Source organism: Rousettus aegyptiacus, unplaced genomic scaffold (assembly GCF_014176215.1).
Source record: "Rousettus aegyptiacus isolate mRouAeg1 unplaced genomic scaffold, mRouAeg1.p scaffold_m13_p_11, whole genome shotgun sequence".
In the NCBI taxonomy this organism is placed as follows: Eukaryota; Metazoa; Chordata; class Mammalia; order Chiroptera; family Pteropodidae; genus Rousettus; species Rousettus aegyptiacus.
In genome coordinates this window covers 80,149,874-80,170,152 of record NW_023416286.1, presented here as the reverse complement: position 1 = coordinate 80,170,152, position 20,279 = coordinate 80,149,874, and the positions used below count along the sequence as shown (strand labels likewise).

At 32.4% G+C, this 20,279-nt stretch overlaps 1 protein-coding gene across 6 annotated transcripts in view; it reads right to left on the bottom strand.

Annotated features, from left to right (window-relative positions):
- PCDH9 (protocadherin 9) overlaps window positions 1–20,279 on the bottom strand; it is an 808,726-nt gene that overhangs the window by 208,444 nt on the left and 580,003 nt on the right. The gene's annotated exons all lie outside the window — the stretch shown is intronic.

Genomic DNA, 20,279 nt, shown 5'->3' with positions numbered 1-20,279 from the left:
TTAGAAGAATTGGGGAAATTTTTGGAGGAAAATCAGGAGAATCTGAAAACTAGTTTTACAAAGATAGTTTTTTAAAAAGAATGCCTTAATTAAAATTTTTGTATATTTCCATTCTTTCCTTTCTTGTACACTTTCTCTTATAATGGCCTTAGATGCATGCATAACTCTAAGAGTTATACTAACCGGTGAATCTTCACGTACTGTAAATGTCTAATGAATGCAGCATACATTAAGGCTGACAATGTTTTTAGTACCTTTATGAATATTGGCAGCATAATCCGTTGTTAGAAATTTTGACATTAGTAACAAATTCAAAAATAGCTCTTGTCAAGTGTGACAAAAGCTAGTTATTAATACCTGGTAGGCATATTTTATTATAAAATAGTAACTTACCCTTTTTTCTTAATTTATTACATAAAAATGTACCTGGAACCCAAAGCAGAAAATGATTCTGTAATAAAGAAGTACTGCTGAGTTCCTCGATCCAAATCTGTTTGACTGTTTGTGTGTACATGGCTTAAATAGAAACCAAACCAGTGACCCGCTAAATGTTTTGGCATTCTGATGGTAACAGAACAATATTTAAATTACATTATTCAAAGCATTCAACACTGGAAAACTGGAATATAACTACTTCAATATCTAGTATGGTAGAAATAATAAAAGTGAATAAGGTGCATTAAAATTATTAACGAGATGGAAAACATTTTTTTGGTATGCCTGGTTTTCCTGGCAGCAAGGAAAGGCTCACCACTCAGCTCTGTTATACGTGGAATAAGATGTTCCCTTTTAACTAACACAATTTTTTTTTAAATTAAATATCTTTGAAATAGAGCTCTAAGTCCAAAATACCATAGTATAATCACATACATTTTAGTGGAAACAACTCTTGTTGAAATTTACAACAAGCTCTTAGGTTTGCTATTCTGTCCCATGTCCCATTAAAGGACCTAGAAGTGAGAAGAGCAATAGACAGAATAACCGATTATAAAAACTTACATAGTTTTGGTTATAAAGTACCATTTTTATTTAAGTTACAATGTGCCAGACTTTCATACCTAACTTGAGGGATTCAGAATGTAACAGGTGAAAATCTACCCTCGACTATCTAAAAAGCAGATATAATTGCCAGTGGAACCTATACTCGCATCTCAGGAAACTCTCTTCTCTTATTTAATCTAATTAAAATACTGCTCAGGAAGAACTCTAACACTTCTTGGGTAACACACCTTTGATTTTTACATAGCCGTAAGACGTCATCACTGGCTGCCCCCATTGTAACCACAGATCTGGAATAGTAGTATTAGAGAGCAGTTCCCCCTTACCCTGACCCAAGAATATAATTCTAGCTACCAGAATGAATATTCAATAAATAAACTAAAAATGTCCACCCTAAAGTATTTTTAATAGAATTGTAATTTTATTTATAATAAAATCATTGAAATGAGGTAATGTTATCAAACAGTATCTTAAGGATCACATATGTGTGTAAGTATGTGTATATAAACACACACACAGATATATATATCTGTGTGACGCACTAGGTTTAGAAAGCAATTTTTCAAGTATTACGTCACTTGATTATCTTCACTATGCAATATAGTTATAGAAAAGAATTATTTCTACTTTGTAGATAAAAAGCTCTTTGAGTTTATTAGGTGACTCATTCAAGGCCACACATCTTAAGGAGTAAGGGAGCTCAAGCTCAAACAAAGGTCTTCTGATTCCTCACTTAGTGCTCTTTTCTTTATACCATGCAAGGAAGAGTACGATGAAACCAATAGACCAATCAATCAATACATTTTATACATACATACATACATGCCAGGAATTAGTTTAATCATTTACAAAAATTTCTTTCAATATAAAAATGAACATTTATTTGGTTTTGAGAAAAATGTTTCTGTGCTTTTATTTTATGACAGGGACGATCTTCTAAATGCTTCTCATATGTCACTACATCTAATCCTCACCTGTCTGAACAGACTTAAAAAGGAAGCCTCATCTTTCTATTATCAACATGGTTTCTGCTGCTGGGTACAAATGAAGAAAGCCTTGGTATTTTGCTATGTTTAGACAATAAAGAAACAATTAATAAATGTGGACATTAGAAAAATATTAGCAAACTGAAAAATTTAAAATGAATAGCTATAACTTCTAACAACTGGATATGTACAGATGTAATATTTTGAAAAACACATGTTAAACATTGCTTTTGAGTTAGAGGGCCTTGATTTTCTATCATCACAGGAAATGTGAAAAAAATAGTTATGAATTGAAGTTAAAAGCAGATACAAATTAAATTTTATTAGTGAATCAATAGACAGGTTATAATGCAAAAAACATGTTACAGAATCACATCTGACTGGTGAGTTTCATGTGACTGAGTCAATGAATTTTAGGAGCTAAAAACTCACAAATCTCTGAATTATTTTGGGTGAGGGTACAACATGAAATGATTAAAATTGCAACTCTAAATTAATTAACATATTTACCTCTCAACACTGTTTGGAAAAATAGTCCTCAAATTTAGAGAGAGTATGGTGATAACGCATAGCTCTCAAGCATTTGTTTCATGGGGGTGCGGGGCGTGTGCCCAAGTATTTCCAATTATCTGCCTAGATGAGAATCATTAGCCACATCACACATAGTGGTCATGAGAACCCAGGTTATGAGCACCCCGGAGACTTCAAGGCTCATTAGCCAGCTAATAATGCATCATGCCCAGTGTGTGCTGAATGCAGGCGTCACATTTGGTAGACATAGGTTCTGGGTTGGAATGAACATGAAATCTATCTTTATTCTCCATGGTAACTATTTATTTAATATATAGTTTATATAATTAGCATATTTATTTTGATATACATAATAATAGGCAAGACAGGTAGGGTCAGTTGACATTTTATATAGCAAAAAGGCCTACTGGGAAGATGACATTTGGACAGAAAACTTCGAAGAATTGAAGGAATTCAAAGACACCTGGGTAACGAGCATCCCAGGGAGACTTTACTTTGCATGTTTTAAAGAATAAAAAAAGGCTTGCAGTGCTGATACAGAGAGAAATAAGGGAGGTGTGTGCAGAGACGAGGTCAAGGAGAGAGCCAATGGCCAGATTATGTAGAGCCTTACAGACTATTGAAAAGTCCTTGGTGTTTACTCTGTAAGATTAACATAGAAGTCATTCATACCACTGTTCTAATTAAAATAAATATTTTAGCCAGGGTACATTTGGTTACTGAATAACTTACCACTGAGCAGGAAGTCCTCTTGGCTTTGGGTATTCACTGACCAAAATGAAGTACACATTTTCAAGGGTTCATCTTAAAAACTATCCAGCTAAATTTTTATTAAACTAGTAAAAGGGCCCTCCAAGTGACTCATTGTAAATTGTTGATGTGTATAAACTAATGTACTTTTTGGGGGGATCATTATATGTTGTTTGACAAGGCCATTAGAAAATCAAATATGCAATACAGGAATATGAATAGATAAATTATTTTTTTCTTACACTTCTCACTAGTGTTACCTTGATTGTCTAGTTTAGTGACAAGAATACTCTTAAAAAGTCTCATGTTAATGATGTTCGGGCAATAGAGATGTTTCACTTATATTGTCATTAATTAGTGCTTTGTACTCTTTTTTTTCTGCATATTATTCAGAGAGAATGAAAGGTGATAGGATAACAAAAGATATATAGAAAGCAATTAGGAATGAGGGAAACATCTATAAAAAGCATATATCACTGGAAAATAATAATTTAATACTCTTCAATACCTTTCTATATACAAATGTTCAGCAAACATTGTCCATAGCTAAGAAGTTCAAAGGAATTATTTTTGGCAGAAAGGAGCATTTTATCATATTGCCTTCCCTTTACTTTCAATATTTACATCTCATGGGGTATTAGCCAGGGTTCCCCAGAGAAACAACTAATAGGATGTCTGTCTGTGTGAGTGTATAAGTGTGTGTGTGTAAATATATATATAGAGAGATTTAATTTAAGAAATTGGCTCACACAATTGTGGAAGCTCTTACATGCATGATCTGCAGAGTAGGTTGGCAAGTTAGAGAACCAGGGAAGAGCTGAAGTCCAAAGGCTGCCTGCTGGCTGAATTATCTCCTCACTAGGGAAGGTCAGTCTTTTTCTATTAAGGCCTTCAAGTGACTGGATGAGGCTCACTGCATTGCGGAGGATAATCTGCTTTACTCAGAGTCTGGTGATTGAAGTGTTAATCTCATCTAAAAATACATCTACAGTAACATCTAGAATAATGTTTGATCAAATATCTGGCTACTGTGGCCTAGCTAAGTTGATACATAAAATTAACCATCACATATGAAATGAAGCCCACAATAGGTTTGGAGTAGAGTATGTTTCTCTCTGTGGAATGTGAGAGGTTCATGTCAGCAAAATATTTGTCGAAAGATTATTCTTCAGTGAGAAGTGTAATTTTTAACACAGTATCTCATGATTCTAAAGACAATAAATAAAATGGAAACCAAAATTTAAAAAAACTATATATGTAGTATATTATATATATGAAGATATATTGAAATATTTTTGTCTAATGTGTTCATAGATTTAAAAAAAAAAAATCCTTTCTTTTCATCCAAACTTCACAGAAGAATAGTTTCATCCATTGCCTTTGTTTCTTTAACATCAGTCAGCACCGAAACACAGTCTTCTGGAACAACTTTCAGTGAAGTCACAATTGACCGTCTTACTGCTAATGGGCATTTTTCAGTCTTAATGGACTTTACAACCTCTTTCTTCTTGGCACTCAACATGCCCTTCTAATAGTCCAGGATCTTCTTCATCTTCTTCATGGGCTCTTTATTTTCTGATCAAGCCAGGAGTTTGCTGATTCTCTTCTCTTTCTACACAAACTCCAAAGTCAGTTGGCAGAATCTGAAAAAATTTACTTCTCATCTCATGAAAACTCCCAGCTATCTTTCAGGGTAATATACAAGTCTTTTGCATGGTGTCCTAGGCCCCCTGACACAGAGACTCAGCTTCATATCTTTTCTGCTTTGCTCAGGACACAGAGCACCACATTACATCTTTGTAAAAACTAGGTTATTTTTCTTTTTTCTGACTGTTTGCTTCACACTCCCTAACCATTGGCATCCCATCCTGTCCTCATCTGTAAGACCTAGTTCAAATAAAACCTTCTTAGGGATTCTTCCTAAGACTTACACTCCAAATTGTATTGTCTCTTCTTTACTCCTTGTTGAATAAAATAAAGAAATATAAGTTCTGACATATTTCAACCATAGAATTTCTTTTTGTACTATAAAATATCCTATATGATGTTTATGACATAGACATAAGCATTATTTAAAAGCACAGAAAAATAAAGATGTTTTCTAAGTATAAAAAAAATTATAATCTAGAGAACATGAGACTTGCAATAAAAAAAGACCTATTGCTTTGGAATTTTATAGACAAGAATGTCATATTTTGGGAATTGGGCTGTTGATTTATAAGTATAAAATAAGTGACCAAACTGAATAATTATTTTTAAATAATGAATATAAATTGTTTATGCAAGTGAGGAATTTATTTTTTAAATCTGTGTTAATACAATATGTAATAATGTTAGATTAAATGGAAAACGCTTTCCTAGATAACTGGAGTTAGATGACAAGAACCATAGAATTGATTGGGCACTTAGAATTATCAACTCATCATTTTATTGGCAGGGAAAATAACACTTAACAGAATTGTGACTTACCCCTACTTTTTAAGAACATGGGTGCTCTGAGTGTCATATAGGCTGTTTCTGCTCTACAAATCTTACTGAAGTGGTTTCTAGAGCACCTAATCAGAATCTTCGTGTAGAGCTTTAAACCTCTCATTTTTTTTTGACAAGCATCCTGTAACAGACTGCAAAAATGACCACAGTTCTTCATTCTACCTTATAATCACATTTTTTTTTTTTTGCACTGAGACTTGGTATCTTCTCCCATCAATAAGTTGAGTGCATTTATTTATGCCTTGTATCTTGATGGGCTTTGTGACTTGCCTTGAACAACAGAATGTGGAATAAATGGAGTTGTGCCAGTTCTGAGCTCAGGACTCGAAAGGCCTTTCCCACTGCCACTGTTATCATGGAACCCTGAAAACATGCCAAAGAAGCCTAAGCTGGCCTTGGGATGATGGGAGACATGTGGCCTCATTGCTCTTTCACCTCAGCCAGTAGGGAACTAACAACCAGAGATGCGAGTGAGGCCATCTTAGACTGGCCGTCCTGTAGTCAATCTAACATATAACTGGCAGCTAAACACAATCACGGAGCTCAGCCCAACACAGAAGAATTACCCTGCTGAACTCAGCTCAGGTGCAGACACATAGCATCGTAAGCTAACAAAAGATTATTGCATTAAATCAGGCAGTTTTAAGGTGAGTTTATTTGTTTATTTTTTTATTTTCTTTTTATACAGCAATATAACTGTTGCACATGTTATTTCTTAAAAGTACTAAACTTTAACATTAACTTTTTTTTTTGTTTTCCTGAATTTCCAAAAATTTATTTCTAAGAAATATCAAAAATGGGACCCAAAGTTTAGGATATGAACAATGAATTGCTGAATAGCCTTCTAAATAAAACTGAGTAATAATATATTAATTTAAAAATTGCTCTTTATACAATATTTATAAAGAATCTACTGAAAAACAAATTGTAGGTTCAAATAAACAGTACATTGTAGTGCTGGTTTTGCAAATTTAATAATTTTAGTAGAACATTATATTTGATCCAAAACACACATCGAACTGTCAGTTTCATTCTTATAAACTAAATGTAACTTGTGCTGCCTGAACCTAATCAGAAAATTAGTTATTAAACTTCCTTTACATGGTAACTAAAGTTTAAAGTTCTCTTAAAAGCGCTCAAGGATAACTTTATATTAGATGCCACCCAGGACACAATTAAAATTTTATGTACACTTATGCTGACAGTTGTCAGAAAATGCCTGGAGAACTTAACATACATTTGTTTCTGTGTAAGAGTAATTAATACCTATTCCCAAAAGGGTACTTCATGTACAAAAGTCACTGAGGACTCCCTTTGGGTAGATTATAACTGCGTCATACCTTAGATATACATAGACCATTAATAGTAATTAAAATTTGTTTTGTATCAGTGATAAGATAAAGGATCATTAAAGGTCATGACTTTGTCCTTAATTATTTGGGTTATTATTTTTATTTAATTAGATGAGCTTAATGAGTCTTTGGTTGCAACATGGCTCTAAATTGAGCAACACACCTTGAAAGTGTCTTTGACAGCCTTGGCTGCTCATTCTTACTCTAATGGAAGTAACTTATTATACTCTACACACAACAGTTTAGGTCAGTTAATTCTCTTGAAAAAAAAAATTAATTAAATGGAAATGAAGTTTTGACTAGATTCAGTAGACTTCAATTCAGTTCAACTGATTTGGGTTTTTAAAAGTATTCCATTAAAAATGAATCCCTTTCCCTTTATAAGTGTAAATGGAAGTCTAATCCATTTCATTACCTTTTATACCATGTAAGACTCTGAAGAGAAGTATCAAAATGGGGCATTCCCTGTATAAACAGAGGTCTAAGAATCTCTTACCTTAGATTTAATACTTAAAGTTTCTTAAAGTTTCTTAAAGTTTCTCTGTTGATGCATTATTCTTTTTTTAAAAAAATGGAGAAAGCTCCAATGATTAATTGTATTGCGAGTATATTAGTGTATTAGAGATGTCATACTAAATTACCAGAACCTGAGTGGCTTATAATGACCATAATTTATTCTTTCACAGTTCTGGAGTTCAGAAGTCTAAAACTGGGGGGTCGATATGGCCATACTCCTTCTGAAGGCATTAAGGAGGAAGGTTTCTTTGCCTCTCCCAGTTTCCAGTAGCTTCTGGCATACCTTGGCTTCTGGTAACATAACTTAAATCTTTGCCTTCATCTTTATATGGACACCTTCCCTGTATGTTTCTATGTCTTCTCATACTCTTTTGTTTCTCTCTCTCCTCTTTCACAAGGACACCAGTCATTGTATTTACCCGACTTAATCTAGCATGATCAATTATGTCAGCAAATAAACTACTTCCAAGTAAGGCCACATTCTGAGGTTCCAAATGGACATAAATTTTGGGGGTACATTATTCAACCCAATATAGAGTTAGCACTCAATTATAGTCAAAACACAGAAAGAACTAGGAAAAATATGAATCTACTATCATCAGAAAAGCTCATTAGAGTTTTCCTTATCTGTAAATTGATGGGCTTGAAATTATATATATATATATATATATAACATATATGTATATATGTATGTATTATATATATCCCTTATTTTTTAGTTCCTGCAATGTTTGTTTGCATTTTAAAGGTTTACACACAGATAAAGTGAGTTAAGAAGAAGTACTGAGAAATATCCTGTAGGAAATAAATGAGAAGCCTTTAAATGAAGTGATGTGAAAGTTTTTGGTGGGTTGATACTTCCATTAATGACCCAGGCTGTAAAATTAAATTAGGGGTGACCATCAGATTTTACCAACACTTGGTATAATGGTTAATCTTATATGTCAATGTGGCTAAGCTATAGCACCCAATTATGTAATTGAATTCTAATGTAGGTGTTGTTGTGAAGGTATTTTATAAATATGATTAACATTACAATCAATCGACTTTAAAGACCTTAAGAACAAAATTCAAGTTTTCCTGGGTGAGAAATTCCTCCTCAAGACTGCTCCTTGACTTCTGCCTTAGTTTTCAGCCTGCAGTCCTGCCTTGTGAGTTTCAAATGTGCCACCCCAGACAAACACGTGAGCCAATTTCTTAAAAGAAATCTACTTATGTATATATTTTACATTTGCATTTAAATGTATATCTTCTATTGGTTCTGTTCTCTGGTGAACCCTTATTAATTAAAAAAAAAAGTGAGTTACATACTCATCGTTGTAAAGGGAATTTGTAATATCTATTATTTTCAGATTAATATATGTGGGTAGAAAGTCATGTGATCATAAAATGTAACTTTTGACTTAGCAAAACATATACAAAGATAATTATAATTGAATGTTGACCAGAATATCTTTACTTTCCAATAATTTAAAATTTTTCTTTTTTATTCCTTATCTACATACTCATTATCATAATGGTTTTCTTGAGGAAGAGGATTAAGTAATTTTAAATCAATTGCACATTAGACAGCAAAAATCACTAATACATTATTCTTTCATATCACTAGAATATGGAATAAAATAATCAGCAGTATATATAATTTGCACCTCAAACTTGTATATGTAATCTGCTCAAGTGGTAAAATTCTTTTCAGTGTGAGACAGGAATATTTATCTGTCCCACAAATTCAACAAATGCCCTGTAAGGTAGTTAAAGAAGAAAAAGAGAAAAGTCAGTTGAATTAAACTCATTAAAAGAGACACCTATTAATTTTTTTTCCCAAATAACATGTGGTATAAACAAATAAAATATTAAAATAAAACAGAGCAAAGTTGTGCTGCAAGAGCTTCATCTATATGCAAAATCGTCTAGACCCAAATCGCCCCCCGTGAGGTACTCGGGGAGTGAGACAGAATGGGGACACCGCCAACTCGCCGCTCATGTCACACCCTCACCTGTGTTCATGTCTAGTGGGGCAGGCCACACTGTCTGAACAGCTCCTCTCTTACCAATAGTTGAATATACCTAAGTTCAGTATATTAGTGCCTCAATCTCAATGTTTAGACTCAGAATTAAATGAATAAGTGTATTGAATAATTTTCTTCCTATTCAGGTACGAATAAACTTTATACTTGTATTATACTGGGTTTTGATGCCTTGTTTTAAATAGCAGCAAGCTTCTATGACCGCAGGGTTTCTGTATAATACCAATATTTTCCTAACTCCTACCACAATCTTGCATTCAGAATTGTATCACCAGAAAAAACTCAATAATGAATAGTAATTCACACTTATAATATTGACGAAGGGACATGCCAAGCTCTCACATAAACTTCCAAATTAATCAAACATATTCAACTGAACAATTAAGGGTGATTTTACACACACACAGGCACACATTCACACACATACATATAAGGGCAAGTCATTTTTATTTAGGCAGGTGCAATATTTCTGACCAATTTGAATAACAGTTTAGCTTAAATGCAGATTGAAGATAAATATAATTTTAGTGAGCTTAGATATTCTGTACATTGTTTGTCATGTTAAGATTATATGATTATATTGAATAAGAAAAACACAACATGTATTTAATTTCCTTTACTTGATTCATATGCCGAATCTCATCATTTTTTTTATCACTACTAGAATAAAGACAAACAGAACAATAGTTATTTTCATTGAAGAATCTTGAGATTTTTTTCCCCCTTAGTGAACCAGATAGAATATTCTGATGTTTTTATTTTCTTGGTTAAATAGACATAAAATTAAAGCATATTAAATTAGTTAATAAAATATTCGAAGAAATAACAATTAAACTTGTTTTAAGCAGATGATGGTATATCCGTTTTACTTCTCTATCTGGTAAAATTAAGTTTTTGCAATTTGTCAAGTTATATAGGTTTATTATTCTATAACTTCATCGTCCTTCAACCCAGTTACCAATTGGCACCAAATTTATAGACACTAAATTCAATTGATAACTTTTAAACCTTGGTTATTATTTGCTATGTAATCACTTTCTGAAAAGCACCTTATCCACTGTGTAGATAAAGCTATGACTTGCACATGCTGTGAGGCACTTCTCAGACCAAGAGTGCTTAGCAGCATTTATTTGTAATATGAGGGCATTAGATGTCCACTGTCATACGTTTTCACTGAACCGAACAATAGATTTTCTTATAAGAATAAAGGCAACTACTTTCCTCGCTGTTTCCAGCATTGGCAAGAACCTTCCCATATCCTGCTTATACTTGTTTGAGATGCAAATTTTCTCCTCAATTCTGATAAAAGATAAAGATGTTCATGTATTTCTTTCCACCAATTTTAACAAAAGATAACAAAGAACTACTTTATTTATCTTTAATAACTTGTAAAGGAAAATTTTCTTGGAGTTACACTTTAAAAGTAATTTGCCTACTTCCCCATCTGATAGAGCAGGATTATTAAGCATGTAACATAGAATGCACATTTTTATACAATTCAAAGCATGAAATAGATATGTTAGTATATAAATTAACTTGTGGAACTATTTAAATAATATTTATTTATAAAATAATGAACTTAAAGACACTATAACTTGTAAGAAGCTTGTAAGAAGCTTTATGGTGTGTCTTAATGTTGAAAAGAACAATTTTTCCACTGTTTCAATGTTGAAAAGAACAATTATGTCTTCTTCACTGTAGATGAGATGTGGTATACTATAACTTAACAGTAATGTCTTTTGAAATAGACAGCTTTAGGTTGGCAATAGTAGGGCCTTATGAATCAAAACATCACTCTGTTTTTTCAAGATCTATTCTTGAAAAAATTATAAATGCTAGTTTTTTACTTTTCTAAAATTTAATTTTAATCATTTTCTAAAATTTATGAAACTTTTACCCATTGGATTTGTATTTCGTTGCAATAACAACAGTGATATATACATTTTATATGGTCTACATTTGAATGATATAGATTTTAACTTTTATGGAAAAAATTTATTTGAGCTTTTCAAAGGCGATTGTAAATAGTACTCATGACACTGACAGGTTCCCTTTTTATACTTAAAAAACATTTTTCCTAAGTATGCAAAAATCGAAGAGATTTTAAAATTTTATTAATAATGCCATTGAAATTTTATCATATAATTAAGAATCGGAAATATATTTTAAAAGGTTCTTTGGTTTAAACGGTTAATTCAAGGAAAAATATACTACCATAAATGAGAAAAGAGTCAACTTTTTCTTAACTCATTGCAGTTAGTCTTATTCTGCTTGCAAGACACTCTTCCTCCAACATGTATTTCTTAAATACCTTGAAGATTTTACATGTATGTATATGAGACTGCTAGATGGGAAAGAATGGGTTGTGTGAATTTATATAAGAATATTTTTTCACTTATAAATGAGGCCTTTTTTTTTGTACTACATAAAAATATATTTGGAATGATTTGATATTTGTAGATGCATTTTTTTTTAAGTTTTGATTACTGACATATGTTCTCTCATTATGTTAAACATTTGTTTTTTGTTTATAATGAAGATAATTAAGTGAAAAGTAGAATGCAAAATATTACCTATGAAATAGAAGGCAGTATAATTGTTTTGATTTTGATTTTAAGCAGGGTCGATTTATATAATGCAGATTAAAAGAGAAAGAAAGCACACGTTTAGATTTAGCAAACACTCATTTATAGTTCGGTTCTACAAACATATGCTGAGAGTCTACTGTGTGCCACGCGCTGGATAGATTAAAATTAATAGGATATTTATTGTATCTTTGTGGGAAAATCATACAAATGAAAATCAACAGAATGTGTTCAATATGTTGATGATCAATCTGGAGATTTAACAATTTCAGTAGCTAAAAGAAGAAAGTTCAGTTCTAAAACAAAATCACCAAACTAATTTGGAGGAAGACTGAAGAAAGAACTAACATAACAGTAAATGTTTCTTGTGTATCCTGGTATCCCAGGGCCAAATATACAGCTTAGTATATAGTTGAAATGCATTAAGTATTTGTTAAATGGATTACCGATTAAATAAATGATTATTTAAACCATTATATAAGTTAGATTCTGACTGATGTAGATCTTTGACTCGGATTTATACATATCTATTAAACTGTAGCATGTAAAGTTGATTTAAGTTATTAATATATATAATCTGTATCTGCTTACTATTGACCAATCTGTCTTTGTATTTCTAATTTATCACAACTGTCGAATGACTTATGCTTAAGGAATAAATTAAAAAAAATAAAACCATGAAAAGTTTATAAAAATCTTAGTAATAGAATCTAAAATCCCATTGGTGTTTCTATATCAAAAATTATTAATATTTTATAACTTCTTTGACACAAATGAAGTACAGAAACTTCTGGTTCAACATCTCTTCTTCCCCTGTTCCACAGACATAATGCCTTTCAATCAGGCATGTGGCCACCACAATGTATCTTCCTGCCTGCCTTGAGGCTAAATACCGGGCGATAGATTACAAATGGTATCTAAAGGATGTTTTTGCCCTTTTCTTCATCCTCTTCGCCATTTTCCTGTCCGGGTTTCAGAGCTGCTGTCTTGGACTCTAAGTCAGCGACAATACATGGTGAAGAGACAAGTAAAAAGAATTCTATGTTTCTCTAATAGCACGAAACTCAACACCAGCCCTAAACTTTTATACAAGCAAAAATACATTATTGTTTTGTTAATGCCACATGCTATTTTCGGTTTTGAGTCATTGGCAGCTAAACCTCATTTTAACTAATACAGAGTTGTTGCAGAGAAGAGAGATGATGCTGACTAAATAGCATGGCATTTTTATCAAAGAACAGTCATTCTTTACCTTTTAAGTGATTCACGAACACACTAGAGAGACATTGTATACTGAATGTTTACGACATTACAAATGATACTCTAGACTAATATCCCTGATTTCTCTACTACAACTTGTTTGATTAGCCCCTTGACACTATTCTCAACTGAGGGAAGGAAAAAGTAATTCATGACATTTTCAGAAATGTGGCTAATCTACTTTCACGAGCTTGTCAGCTGGGGTTTCAAGCTCAGGGTGATGCTGCAGTTATTTATTTATTTCTGATTTCTCATTTTCTAAGGGAAGCAGAGCTTCTGTAGTAACAAATTCCTCCCTTTCTGTTGGACAACAGTGTCTTTTCCTTGAATTGATGTGTAACCTTCTTAAAATGACCTTGGAATTAAAATCCCAAAGGACTATGTTCAATTTAAGCCCTCTCTGCCGAAGGGAAATTAGATGGTTATTTTTTACAGAGACAGACTTGAAGCACAATACATCTCACTGCAGAACAGATAAGAGAATATGATTCATAGCATCCCTGGCTTACTAAGAAAAAAGTATCTGGAATCACGTACCTCTGATGCTCCTTAGCTTTCTCTCCATTAGAAAGAATTACAAAGAAAGTGGCAACATAAGGGAAAACGGAGAGGGAGGAGGTAACAGGAAATGAAAGAATTCTAGACACATAGAGACGGCTAATCAATTATTACAATAGTCTTCATGTGCTCTATTATCTACCTGAGAATGCCAACATAAACACTGATACTCTAAAGATACAGAAAAACAGAGTTCTTTAGCAGAGCTCATTGTCAAGCAGAAACAAAAGACAAAGTTCGATTAGTTTAAACTTCTAGGCCTACTATCAATGTACATTTTTTATCATAATTCTTTATTTTTTGCATCGTAAATAGTGTGAAACAATTCTCCACATTAAAAATGTAAAGCAAAAACAGGTGTTATACAATTTCAGAGGTCAAATAACCTACACTTTCTTATTCAGTTTTATAAATGAAGAAATAAAGGTATTTCATGTGGGAAATCAATCCTAATGAGTCAAGTATCTAATTTTTTCTATTACCTATTGCTGAATACTAAATGTAAAATAAACTCATTTATAAACAGGTTGAACATAAAGAATATTAATGCTAATTACTGTATAATCTTTAATCCCCCATGAAGTTCTCTCTCCAGTCCACCAGAAAAGACTCACGGATGCCTTTTTTATTAGGCTGGGTGACTTTACCCATATTCTACCCTAATGTAGCTTAAGGAGGATTTGGCCCTATCTCTGCCCTTAGACAGTCCAAGGCAATGCAGAGAGGCTGAGAGAGACATCTGTCGCCCTAAACATATAATCTCGACTGAAACTTTGATATTGATCCTACATTTTCAATGATTCCCCATCTCAGCCTATATACTACATTGGTGCCTAATTCTGTGAAGAGTTTCACAGCCAGTGAGACCTCTGAGCTATTTACCTGTGGTTTCCTAGGGTCAATAGTTGTGTGAATTTTGTGATTGTTTACTTCCTACCTCCATTCTCTATTGCTAGGCTAGCTCTTTCTTTGGCCACTGCTAAATTTCACCTTGGACTCTCCATACAAATGTGTCTAACAGAAGAACAAAATTTAGATGGTGTCTTTCTCTCTCACGTTATTAGCTGCGCATACTCCCAATAACTCCTGACATATTTACTGAGTCCAATGCCAGTAACTGATGCCTGCCTCAGCTTCCCTTGTGTTGTTGAGATAGTCAACCCTACATTCAGTTCAGTTCTACAAACATATGCTGAGAACCTACCATGTGCCAGGCACTGGTTAGATTAAAATTAATAAGATATTTATTGAATATTTATAGGAAAATCATACATAGGAAAATCAACAGAATGTGTTCAATGTATTAATGATCAGTCTGGAGATTTAATAATTTCAGTAAGTAAATGAGAAACAATAGGCACCTGTACTGGTCAAGAAGAAAGTTCAATTCTAAAACAAAATCACCGAACTAATTTGGAGGAAGACTGAAGAAAGAACCAACATAACAGCACATGTTTCTTGTGTATCCTGGTATCCCCAGGGCCTAATATAAGGCTTAGTACATAGCTGAAATGCACTAAGTACTTGTTGAATGGATTACTGATTAAATAAATGATTATTTTATAGCAAGTTAAACTATTATGTAAGATAGATTAATATGAAATTCTCATTAATGCAGATTTGTGACTCTGATTTACACATCATATGTATTAAATTGTAGACTGTAAAGTTGATTTTTAAGCTATGTTTATACACTATTTCAACGAGAACAAACTGCCCAAAAGAAGAGAGAACACTTCTATAGAAATCGAACAGTTGGTTACTTGTGTTGAGATGGTGTATACTGGAAAAACAAAACACCAAAAACCTAACACTAATAGGAATGTGATTTGTATGTATGTCAGGGGCCTACACAAACAATTTTATTTTTAATCTTTTCAAAATATATTAAGATTTCAAAATGTATCATTTACTAATATCAACTTTCTCCTGTGTATAAAAATATAAATATACATAGTGTGGACATTTTATTTTCTCTATAAAATGATAATCTAATTTTCACACATCTCAGAGTCATTTTTATTTTGATTATAAACATATAAATCCATAGGAACTATTTAATTTTAATTTCATAAAGTAATTTTATATACAATGAATAATTATTGATTAGTGCTATGATTTTCCATTCTATTCGCTTAGAGTTTATACAGCTTCTGTGGAGGTTTCTGAGCATTCTCTGTTAATTGCTGAAATCATCTTTAGTTCTAAATTGCTCCTTATATCGAAGCACCTGAGATGCATAACCTATGTCAAAAGGACATTTCAAGACAAAGAAATGGTGAGTCCAGGACAGACTGGTGAGAACACAATATTGTTTATTTATAACACTCTGTTCTGTATTTTAGAACCTTAATAGCCTTTCTGGAGAAGCTGAGTCAATTGCTAATCAGTAGTAGTTACTTTTTTCTAACCACCTAAAAAGTATTCTTTAACCCCTAAAAGTAAGTTTTCAGAGAGCCACAGACTTATTTTCTAGACATTAAATATGTGGCTATAATTCAAGTTTTGATATTTACAATGTATTCTCCTGCAACTTTATAGAAGGACCATTTTCAGCAAATAAAAGTGACATAAGATCTTTGTCAAGAAAGTAGTTGTAAAACTAATACTTTTTGAAAGATTAGGCAAGAAAACATTTTTAATTAGTCTCAAAATTTTATTGACTAAGGGTATAAAGATATTAAATGATAGCTAGATATATAAATATGTGTGTATATATATGCATATATATACTGTGAAGTATATGTGTATATATATATATTTACTTTGAAATGTTTCTTCTGAATTCAAATAAACGAATACTTTGGATCCATGTAGCTTATTTCAAAAAAGTAAAGTTGATAAATTTGCTGTTGAATATTTTTGATGTTTTATATAAGAAAATCATATGTGTGGGATTTTCTGAATAGGCATAGGCCATCATCATTAGCAAGTTTAACAGTATTAAAAAATCTAGAAATTCAAAAAGGTATTAAATATTAACAATATATTTGGAGGAAAATCAAAGACCATGTTTGCAAATTAATGGTAAATATTAGATTCAAATTAAATGAGGGCCTTAGAGAAACATGAAGAATATAACATACAATATGTGTGTCCATTTAGAAAAATGCTTCTTCTAATTCCAACTCTGTGTTGGGCCATGTGCTTATGTAGAAATACAAGAGTTATTTCATAGAAACAAAAAGGCACATTCTTTCCTGTACTTTTTTGTTTGTTTTTATAGATTCTCTAATATAATTAACAGAATTACTGGGTCATTCATGCTAGGAACCTAGATAGAATTTTTGTTCCTTTTTACAACCTAAATGCTGGCCAAATTCAGAAAAGAAAATATCTGAAACTGTTTTTTATTTGTTCCTACCATTGTTTCTTGCCTACATCAAATTTGCATTATTTCTTTTAACCCACCTCCTGAAATTATCTGAAGTTCTCTTTACATAATAAGGTATCTAATTAATTGTACCATTATAACGATTACAATAATCAACCTGTCTTGAAGGTTTCCATTTACACATTGATGTTTTTCATTACACTGGTAGATTTAGAGGACAAGATCTTTGACATATTTATTTCTTTAGCCTCCATCATCTAAAACAACATATGAACTAATGAAATGTGTTTCAGAATCTTACTCTGAGCATAGCCTACAAATACTAAGCTTTGATTGTAATGTAAAACCCACTCTAAATTTGTTCACTGAGTCTTAAAATAGAAGTTCAGTTAAAAAGAGATATAGTATAGTCCTTAAATATATTGTTTTGTTTGTTTGTTTCTCCTACAGCATGGGTATAAGATGTGGGTACTGGAGGAGACTGGCTACAATAATAAAAGTAGTTTTCCATTCGAGTATTAATGTATAAACTCTATTTCTCTGTGTGTAAAAAGGTGATTCATTTTTGAGTAGCTTTTCTTCAAAGAAACAAACATAGATTGTTTCTATTTCCATACATAAAAGATGTTACAACATTTGAAAAATCACTGGAACTCGATCTTTTTCTTCATAGAAGTAAAACTTTTCAAGATTTTAGAAGCAAAATTAGAGTTTTATATAAATTTATATTATGAAATCAAAAGTGTTATCAAATTTTATATGAATTTCTATTAAAACAATAGAATATAAATAGTCCTTAGTAGATTTTAGAATGGTGTTTAATATAAAACTTGCGGCTATGATAATTAGATGAAATTACATATAATTTGGTAAAAACAAATCACATTTTGAACCTCTTTTGCAGATATTTGACAATTAAACCTCAGAAAGTAACATAAAATCATCTAGTAAGGAAATTCAGGAGGTGGATTAAAACATATAGATGTTTAAGTAATTTCAGAACTGTCCTTTTGCAATAACTTTCCTATAATTTCTTAAAAAACTAGAGATTTTCTGATGTTGAATCTTCTCTGTTAAGATAAATTAGAGCAAAGAAAATTCTTTCTGTTCAGAACAATTTCATTCTGTTTTTCACTCTAATCCTTGACATGCAAAGGGCTGAATGGAATATTTAAAAATAAAAAGAAATTTACATAGAAAATACAAGTGTAATAAGTTATTTCTGAAAGTTTTACAGTGGATTTTCATGGGAAATATCAATGTCATTATATGATGATTTTATGATAACGTTATAATTTCTACTTATGAATTAATCCAAACTCATATTATCGAGGATAGGCTAGGTTATGATGTAATGACAAATTAACCCTAAAAACATTTTTTTAACAAAATTAATGTTCATGTCTTGCTGTTAGGTAGCTAGTTTGACATGAGAGACTGGGGGAACAAAGAAATAGGGGCCCAGCATAGAGACCGTCCAAAGAACACCCCAATGGTAGTAGAATTCTGGGTACACACATGCTCACTAGGCAGAGTTATATATAGCAGCCAGGTGTCAATCGAAATGACCTCACTTGCCAACCACCTAGGAATGCCTTCAGAACAACCCATCATGGCTCAAATATAAGGCAGACATTCCCGCTTTGGGGTCCTTTTTGCCCTTCTGGATTCTCTCTTTTTTTGGTGACCTTTTGTGGCTATTTTGGCATTTCTGTGTTGGTTACAGCACTGGGACCATGTGGCTCCTTGAGGCATACTTTGTCTTTCTCCATGTGCCTCCTTAGGGCATTCTTTGCCTTTCTAAAATATACTTTTAATAAAACTATTAGATCTCAGTGACCTGTGATTCTTCACTGCATCATTTGAGTAAAGAACCAAGGAACATATTAACTACACTTCTGCACAGTCGCTATTCCTCTCCCTGCCCCTACCATTGGGGCGACATTGAGGTCAGATTGGCTTCAAAGTGACAGTGCTAATTTTACATGACCTTCAAAGGTATTTCTCTCCAGGTGTTTCTTCACAAAGTCACTCAGGGATACTGATACTCTACCCTAATGTAGTTGTTCCATCTGGACCACAGCCTTCTAGGTCAGTTCAGCTTAAAAAGTGACTGGAGAATTAGACTTTTCATTAGCCTGGAAATGATAAACAACATTTCATTAGGCAGAACAAATCTGATGACCCTGCTTAACTTTTAGAGGGTTGGAAACTATAGAGAAAATAGATGGATGTGTGTGTGTGTGTGTGTGTGTGTGTGTGTGTGTGTGTGTGTGAAGATTATTCCTTCAGTAGTAACACTCAGTTGTTGATAAGTGGTAAATTGTTATTGTAACATAATGATTAAGTTGTACAAATAAATCATTTTTTTTATGATGCTTGCCTTACTTAAGTGCATAATTTAATCATGAAAATTTCAAAGTATAATGGAAATAAAATCCTAAATTATGGTTTTACATTGTTTTACTGAGGTCTCTATTGTGGCATTTAAACTACAGTTATTTGGTAGGGAAAAAAAACTAAAAAAAAAAACAATTCTACAATACTTCCCTGAGATAATAGAGCATATCTTTTTACAACAAAAGGAGCAACCATGAAGTAGGAAGAACAAAACTCCTGAACCTATGTGGGTGACAGTTAAAACTAGAATGGCAGCTATGTTTTGTTATTTAAAATCAATACTTAAGAGCCTTCCTTCTTCACAAAGATAAAGGAGTTATCAGAGCTAATGGTTGAGGTGAATGCTTAGCACTGCTTTAACAGATTACAGGTCGATTTTAATTTTGCTTTACAAATTACAAAGGAGCCCATCAATAAGATTATGGACGAGAGACACCCAAACACTGCTGTGAAAGTAGTCCACCCTTTCAAGTTCAAATAGATTAGAGAAA